This window comes from Paralichthys olivaceus, chromosome 15 (assembly GCF_024713975.1).
Source record: "Paralichthys olivaceus isolate ysfri-2021 chromosome 15, ASM2471397v2, whole genome shotgun sequence".
NCBI lineage: Eukaryota > Metazoa > Chordata > Actinopteri > Pleuronectiformes > Paralichthyidae > Paralichthys > Paralichthys olivaceus.
Window position 1 is genome coordinate 4,930,699 of NC_091107.1, and position 9,710 is coordinate 4,940,408.

Consider the following 9,710-nt stretch of genomic DNA (forward strand, 5'->3'; position numbering starts at 1 on the left):
AAAGCCGTCTGAGAGAGTCGGGCCGTTAATATGGAATCACAAACATCAAGCTGACTCAGATCAATAAATTAAACACTGTATAAATTCACCATCCACCTCCATCTCCATCTCGCCACAGTACAAACGAGGAGCCTTGATGTACGAGGCTTCACACAAGTCGGGAATTCAGCTGCGGTGCCATCCTCGATTTGTTCCTTAAAGATTCATGACACTTGTAAATAAAAACATAACAAATTATTGATATTATTAGAAGTGTATTGTGTTTGAAAAGTAATTGTATGGAAGTAAATTGTAGAAAGAGAGAGAGAGAGAGAGACAGAGAGCAAAGATGCTGCATGAGGAGAAACTGACACTTTAATGACAACGTGCCAAAAACCACAGGAAGTGAGTTATTGTATTTGTCCGACTAATCTGGCCTCTTATCAGTGATGTTATAGCTGCAGCTGTGATGCACAACTCAGGGAGGTGATGAAGGTACTTTTTAAAGCAGTTCACTGGACTGACTCAAAGTCATAAATCAAATCTGAACAGATGCACATATTTCTTTGATTGAGCGTGACGAACATTTCCCGAGGATATAATCATCCTCATTGTCAACTGTGAATAAAAACATGGATCCATCACTTGTAGTAGCTTAAGAACTCAGAGTGGTTATGTCATGTTTGCTTCACTCTCACAAAAACAATGTAAATCTGGGCTCAACAAGCAGCACTGACAGTAAAACCCTCCTCATTCATCTGGACTTGTCTGTACGGCCTCTGGTGAAGTCATTGTTCACTTTTGATTTGTTTCTCCTCCTTCAAGTCGTAGCTCAACTCACAGTCTGTGTCTGCGTCAGAAACTGTCAAAACTCCTGCATCAAACAAATTATATATGAGTATCTAATCTGAATTTAATCAAAATTTGAGCCAAAAAGTTTCAGAATGTTGCTTCGACAATTTTAATCAATTTCTACATCTACTGCAAATAGCGTTTTATATTTCCTTGTTTTTACATTCGCTTGATTTTCTATTTCTCTTCTCTTAAAGTTAAATTGTTTTACCATTTGCTGCCATGAAAGTTGAAAGACAGTGGGAGTAACAAAGGATTCTCTTGTCATCTTATTGACAGTCAGGAAGCCCAGAGTCGTAACACAATTTCTCCGTCAAATAAATGCACCGTTTTGTGTTTTGTCAACATATAAAGGAAATATATCAAGGTGAAAAATAGGTGAGATGTTAATCTGTGTACTGACGCCCATGTGACAGATGAACCTTCACTTTTTTTGAAGGCTATAGAAAGTGTAGAATCACAAACTGTTTCAATATGTGTTTAATAACTGTAACAGGAGCGTCAGAGTTTTTCCCTTTTTGGGGCAGAGAGCAACTGAAATGTAAAATTGAAGCTCTGCGCTGCAAAGTGAAACACCCCGACCACCAGCTACCTGAACCTGAACCAAAAAGAAGACAGAACCAAGCGGACCAGAGGTGGCTACAGAGAGGAATAATAACAGCACAGAGGAGTTAAGGGCATGAACAGCTTCTGGGTAAGAGCTGTTGCAGAAGCTGGTTGACTTTTTAGAACAAGCTTAAGGCTCAGTGGTAACTGTTATATGTTCGTCCTTCCGCATGAAAAGATATAGACTGAAGAGAGGAGGAGGAGGGGGAGGAGGGTCGGTGCATTGAGAATCACTGAGGTGTTTATTCCTCTTTTATCTGTGAGAATAGGCCGAGCTGCAGAGATCAGAGGAGCAATTTTGGTGGTGAACGTGCTGCATGAAGCAAGCATCTATCTCACCTGCATTCCTGCGAGTGTGTCTGTATTTCTGACACCATAACAACGTGACTGTGTTCCTGTGTGTGTGTGTGTGTGTGTGTGTGTGTGTATGTGGAGTTGCCTTTTGCAAATCCTCAGCATGATCTTCTCCTTTCTCCCCAGCCAGAGCCAATCGATTCTCCACAGGCTGGTGGGCCAGGAACCACTGCTTTCTGTCAGAGCCGTGAATGAGCTGGTGGGTGGATGGATTACTCCATTGTCGCGAGGGGCACGCAGCTAGAGATTTCATATTATGTTGAATTAAAACCTGTAATTACCAAAACAATGGTCGGAAAATTGCACAGACCCATTTTGTTTTAATGATTTATTTGATTTTCATTTGTGTTAGAAAATGGAGCTGTGCAATTCTTGCAGGGCAGAGTTGTGTTTGATCATTGGAGGAAACCTCAGCAGTTTATTCACAAGTATCCTGTGACTGGGTGTGAACCTCAGCCCTGGCTCAAACATTTCTGAATTTAATAATGAAGGTGCTGCAGCAGTGAGGAGGAGGCGTGCACCATGTGTTCCCTGTGACACTGATTCATATTCACAAACCAGACTGGAGAGGAGAGCAAACACTGTAATTTCCTCAAGTTTTCAAGTTGAACAATAATTTGTAACGATTAAATGTATGAGCCCAGATCTGGTGTCAAGCGAGAAAGGATTCAGTGTCGTCCTCAATAGAATTCAAAGGTAAACTTTGGGAAAACTCAAATACTATAGCTTTAATGTTGGCAAAGAAACCAAAACCAAAACTCTTGGCTGCTGTTGTCGGTTGAATTAATATTCTTTCTCCTAGCCTGGATGAAGATCAGCCTGAGATGCTAATGTTAGCTCAAGCAGCATCATGCAGGCGATAGTAAACATGGATTCTGAGTTGAAGCTTGCCAGAGTAACTTTGTGGTTCTGTGTGTCTGGACTGAACTCGACATAACTTTAGCAAAACAACCAAGACTTTATGATTACGCAACATAAACAAGTTTTAAGAGTCTGCTGATGTGTTCTCATTTAATAGAACAATCAATAGAAAACAATGGAGGCCTGGAATGATATGATTTGCTAAAACTGGTCCTTGTAAGGCAGGATTGATGCTTCCGGTTCCTGGGGTTTCTCTAAATATGAAGGTATCCCATCATGTCCGTGTCAGTGTCTGTGTGCGACCACAAAAGTGAGAATTAGTCACTCGTGGCACAGCTGTGTGTTTGCTAAGTTTAAACAGTGTGATGAGAGATGCAGGATATTAAGACGTGAGAGTGAGGAAATGGCAGATGGAGAAGAGAACATGCAGCCCTTCAATTATCCGATTATAAGTCAGAGGAGAGAGAGAGGCACAAAAAAACAGGGTGACTCATCTGTTTCCTGTCATTTTCCATGGGTACATTCACAACCAGCCTTATAAATGCACTGTATTCATTTGTAAAGATGCCAGTTATAATAATGGCAATTTTTTCCCATCATTACCAAAATCATACAAGCTATTTCCTGGGACTGAACTTGTAGAGTCTGTGTTGAGGGAGCCCAGCTTTGACTTCTATTAAGGCCGAGCCGGTAATGGACTGAAGGGTTTGGGTTTAACTCAGGGGCATCAGGATTCACTGATATGAGGTCGGTTCAGACAGGCTGATAAATGAATGTTTGGTGGATGCAGGTGCTAGTCCGACTCACAGTATAAATTATTACCATTGAAACAAACTTTAAAGACGCCATTTTCAGGCTAAGTCCCTTCGGTACTTTGGGTTGTGATCAAATCCCTGCAAATGTAATAAATATTCCCATCAACCTCAAATATATTGTATACATTTTAGGCTAAAGTAGTGGTTGAACATAGCAAACTTGACTAACCTGCTCAATTCTCTCAGAATTATTTCTTTACTTCAAGTATTTATCCTCCATCAACCTGCTGCTGCTGCTTCTAATTAATAATCTGCATCTGAAACTAATGGAATTGATTTATTCTTAATTTAAAGGAGCATGTTATAAATCTTTACATTGGGATGTGTATATTTTAGGTATATTCATTATATATCATTTTTCATCCTTAGGGAAGTAGTAGGTGTGGAGGAGATGATTCATTTGAAGGGGTTTAATCAGAAGCATTGTACCTGCAAAATGACAGACTGTTGGACTTGTCAACCTAACCTCACCGTTGTCATGGCTGCAGACTCAGTCTTTCTGCAGAGTGCCAATGTAATTCTACTGAAAATGACTGAAGCTCTGGTCGTGCACTGCCGGCAAATACCACAGTCAAATACCAAACACACACACACATGCAAACTCCACCTTTATCCCATCGAGTCTTATTTACTCACTCCAGATAACATCCTCTGAACTGAACCGACAGCTAAAATTGGAAACTTCACTCAAGCGAGGAGAAATATCCATTTGAAAACATGAATGTCTTAGTCCGATCAGTAATCTGGCGTTCGCCTCCCTCTGTGGCTCCAAAACCCCCTTGATCTTTCAGTCATTTAGTGCCAGTCCACTTCCACTCGTTCACTCGTTACTCCTGAATTCTAGAAAGAGAAGTGTAATTCTCACCGTCAATAACAAGAGAGCCTCTTGTCAGATATTATGCAAGAACTCAGACGCTGGCATTTTGATTAAATCTGGGGATTTGATCCTGAGGAAGAATCCGTAGTTTTACAGAGATGCTTACGTTGCTACTTTGCACCGCTGATTGACAAAATAGATTAAATGTAACTTTTTGGAAAATGCAATTCATCTACACTTCAGATAAAGCTGCCAAGAAGCATAGAAGCAAAAGTGACTCACCCTCATTTACTTGTGTGCAACGGTTCAGGTGGTATGTTGGCAAGAATTGCAAATATGTCGTTATATAATTTTTTGTACTTTTCAGTATTTGCACACAACAAAATATTTTTGCAGGATGTTTTATGTTTTTCCTGCAGGGACAAAAAGAAAGACCCACTTAAATGGACTTGTTATCTTAGTTTGAAATCTAACCTCCATTAACAACCTTCATTACAAAGTCTACAATTAGGGCCCCTCTACTTAGAGCAGCAGTGAGAGGTTTATCATGTCCAGCGGCTGCTGCGGACCGACGGACACAGGGCACGATTGATGGGAATAACATCTGACATAGGACAAGAGCCATCGCTGTTTGAATATCCAGCCAGAATCTTCAAGTTACCGGGAGTCAGCATTTTCCAGAAACCTCTCATTACGAATGCATGAACAGGGTCAGCTGTCTGTGAATGTCATAACAAAAACAGTCAGTGGCAGGAAGATCAGTTCACAGCTGACACTGAAGAACATCCCTCAACAAAACCAGAGGTGATGAACACGTGACTGAGATAATGTATGTCAGGTGAGTCATCTGGTCATTTATCTCACAATATTTGGTGCCTGTGCATTGAAATGTGGTGAACCACTGAACTGAAATTCAAGAGATATGACAAACTCCAGAACTAATGTAAATATTAGGAGCTTGATTGTGGAAGGGGCGTTAAAGTGTTGATGTTAGTAGAATAGTTCAACCCATAGACTGTCAATAAAGATGGACGTCCCCTCAAAGTGAAGACAAATCATCTGGATCCCCCTGGTGGCTGGCAGCAGTATAAATCATTAATCCCACCTCCCACCTTGACTTTTGTTTCTGGGACTTAAGTGCACGTTGTCATTTTAGGTAGTTCTTCTTCAAGTGTTTATGTTTCTCATAAGTTTGGGTTTATTAGATGCTAAAAAACAAGGTGAGACAAGTGTATCTGTGGGAACTCAACACCACAGCTCCACATTCAACAATGTGCAGATTCTGGCTCCAAAAAAACCAAGATGTCAGCACCCTGTCATCTTGGGATACCAGCCCCAACATCTGTCAACATGTTGATGTTTCCACATCCATCTTTGAACTTGGCCTCATTTTGATCTCAACTACACAATGGATACTTGGTAATATCGACATGTTTATTTAATTTCCCACATTTCAGGATACATCTCTTTAAAACGAATAACCTTGCAGACTGACATCACCAGACAGAACTGCAAATTTTATGATCCCACTCTCCAACTCTGTTTTCAGATGTGAGCAAAATGATTACACGGCCATCGCCGATATAGAATTATAACGACTGCTTTCACCTCTTGCCAGAAGCTCTCCTCTTTATCTGCTCCCTCTCTCTCCCCCTTTGTCCTTCATTCTTCATATTTCTTCATCCACCCTCTGCTTGTTCTGCCCGTCTCCGATTCTCTCTGTAACCTTGTGAGTTTGCTTTAATATTCATGGTGATTGAACCTGAGGGGAATTCAGCATGTCTCTGTAATTTATGTGGGAGAGGCTTCATTATTCACCCTCTGATTTAATATGCATCATAGGACCGGTGAGTGAACATGTGAGAGAGGAAATCTGAGAAAGCAGCAATCTGAATCGTTGCGCTCCAAGGAGTAAAACTTCTGAGGAGCTGACTGATAGTCTTGCCCCCAGGCAGATGACTCTACACTCATTTCTGCCCCTTCTGCTGCCTCTGTCTCTCACTCTCCTTCATTTGATCACTCAACCATACATGTTGGACTGGTTATCATGATATTTTGTGCAAACATTGAGGGTTCTGATAGGATGAATGCTGACTCAGTGGAGTTACTGGTCCTTACAAATTGTCAAACGCAAAAACCTCCCATGAAACAAATTAATTTTTCACTCGTTTTTTGTAGAGATGAAAGAAATTAGATAATAAGTGAGCCATGGAGGAATTCAATTTTTTTTATTTCTCTGCACAGCTGTTTCTCCTGCTTAAGCTCGCTGGCTGTAGCCTGGTATATGCAACTTTTATACCTTAAAACAGCAGCATCAAAATGACTTTGATGGTTGAGTGACTTGGAATATGAAGAATGTTTCCTCTTTTGTTCCCACTCCTCACCCATGTAACCTGGGTGAGTAGGAACGATCTCCTGTGAGAAGTGTGGAACTGACTCACTGAGTCGCAGCTTCAACTGTCAGAATCAGCAAGTTGAAGAGTAAAGCTGAACGGTAGCTCAGTTAAAAAGACTTAGAGTTTATCTCCAATATTCAGCAGGAAACTTTTAAAATATGAAGAATTCTAAACAGTTTGGTTGATTTGTTCTAGGGATCATGGGTAATATTACCTCATATGACTGCAGGGGGCGCTGTCTCAGACACAAACAGAAATATAAATGTTCTAATGTCTAATTTGAATAATTCCTCAAAAAGGTCAAACAATTCCTCAAACTTTACTTAACTCAAACCGATTTGACAGCATCAAAAACAAATGTTTCTTATGAGTAAAATATTGCAGAAACATCAGTGCCAGTGATCGACTGTCTCTTCAGTGATCTTTGAACACGTGGATACTTAATGCAGTTGCTGCAACCAAGAGAAAATTTACAGATTTGTGCCGTGGAAAATGTCTTTGCTGGTTTTCTGTAGACATAAGATCATAAAAAAAAAAACTCCCTTTGAATTTGCACTTTGCTGATAACACTGGCTGAAGTATTCTATTCAGCAAAATGCCAAAAATCAAAACCATACTTAAGGGAACCCATTCATCCCGCTAACCCCTCTCTCTCCACATACTGTCTCGTACCTGTCGTTGCCATATGGTTCACATTCATGCTCCCTCTCCTCCCTGACATTCCCTCTGCGTTATCGCTCCCTTTTCACCTCCAGGTGCTAAAAAGGGCATTTGTATTCCATAGTCAGGTTGGCAGGGTATGCTTATCTCTTCTGAGGGCCTCTGAAAAGACTCTGCTTCTGCATGAAAAGGAGATTCCAAAGGCAAACCTCAGTGTCACCGCCTGACACGTTAACAGACAGGGTTCAGAGCGAGAGCTAACTAGACAGCTGCTGGCAGCGTATCCAACCGGGTTTCGATGGGAGAGTCTTCGGCGCCGCATCAAACAAAACTGGTTATTCCCCAGTGGCCAAATGTAGAACCGGGAATTCCTAAAACACCGGGTCTTGCTTCTCAGTATGTTCGAAAATGTTGTAGCTCAGATTTTTTTGACATTGTCAGACAGTTGTGTGAGGAGGGTATAGAGAGAGTTTTGGATACACATGTTATATTTAAGTCAATTAAACAGCAGATAGATTAGGTTTAAACCATGGACTGTAAATAAAGAGGGACTCTTCCTTCCACTATCCAGAAATTAGTTCAAAATATCCAAATACCAAACTGCCATCTTGCACTAATGACGACACTTAACCACATCTCGAGTTTAACACTTGCATGTCATTTTCTTTCTCTCCATTAATGTGGCAACTTCTATGTATTCTGTGATGTTCGCCTTCTACGTGTCCCATGGGAGCACATAGGAGACATCCATGCACAGCCGTAAACATGGGAGAGACGTAATATGATGATAAAGACCGACCCTTGGGAAGGCTGCAATTGCACCGATTCCACCGTCTATTCTGTCGAGTCCAACGAGTCCTCCGAATAACAAAATGATGGCAGCGCTCTCCCCGTCACAAGAATTTACGACGCTTGATCTCATCATGCGTCATGTTATTGTAACATTGGGACAGACCAAAGATTGTAAATAAACATTCCTGCATTTGGAGCCGCAGTCTGTGCGTAGCGATCGGGGGTGGAGCTGTGGTATCGAGGTGACGTGTGATAAGGACTATACCTAAAATGACAGAAACCAAGTTCGAGAAAATTTTGATGTGTGTTTTGACTTTTCAGTTTGGTCAGTGTCTCATCCACTGACATGGAGAAGGCAGGGTTTATAAGCTATACTGCAGCCAGCCACTAGGGCACGATAAAGACACTTCATCTTAACATTAGGGGAGGTGTCATGATGTGTTTGTGTATACAGAGTAAAATGTCTCCTCCAGTGTTATGAAATAATTAGTTAGTTATTAATTAGATGTTTGAATTTCAATAAGAAATACAGGAGTCTTATCCTCCTAAAAGAATAATTAGCCTCTCTTTGAGGATATTAAATATAAGCGTTACGAGTCACAGGTGTGCAGAAACACTGTTATTTCTCTGCGTTGTTACCTCCAACACAACTTGTCTACGGGAGGCGGCACAGGTGGGAAGAGCCCGGCGCTCAATCAGATGAAGGGTGTGAAGACGATGGTATCTGGAGGAGAGGACTCACTCACTTCTGTCTCTTCTGCAAATAAAATCATCATCGTCAGCAGCTTCTCTAAAATGTTAGACTGGGTGTTGGGGAGCAGGTTATATGTGCTGATAAAGAAACTCTAATGAGATTTTGCACATTCACTTATAAAAGCGATGAATGTCTGTGTTGCTTCGACAAGAATACAAAAAGTTTCCCCCTGGAGCAGAGGTTGCATCTCCGCTGAAACATGGTGAAGCAATTTGTGCAAATCTTTTCTCCTCCTTCACTTTCTATAGCCAATTATCTGCACAAACAGAATGTGGTTTATTATCTCCCTTACCTCCATAGGTCCTACCAGGGTCTGGGGTGTTGGAAGGGGGAATATTTTAGAGAAAATACAATCTACAGAGGAAGCACATAAAAAGCAGCTGTGCAATTTTCATGAATAATAAAAGGAAAACCCATCTCAAAAAACAAGTGCTCATTTTATAGCTGTTCTTTCGCCACAGAACGGTGATGGAAGGGTGAGTAAAACCCACCGCGTGTGACTCTGACTGCAAAACATCACAGAGACCTGTGGAAAGGTTAAAAGAAAAATGAAACCAACACATGTTCGTGAATTTAACTTGAACTTTTGAGAGCAGCTGGCAGAGTTGTGTTGTGTTGCTGTAAACTCTACAGGAGCTGAGAGGATTTTGACAACATTTGGTATTTGGAAGGAAAAGGGCAGAGCTGGTAACATTTTCTTAAATATATTTAACCCCTGAAACATCGTGCAAGACACAATCACACAAAACATGTTTAAGGCACAGTCGTTTTCTAGGAGCAATGGAAAGGTTCCTTCCTCACTTAACATTCATAAACTGGGAATG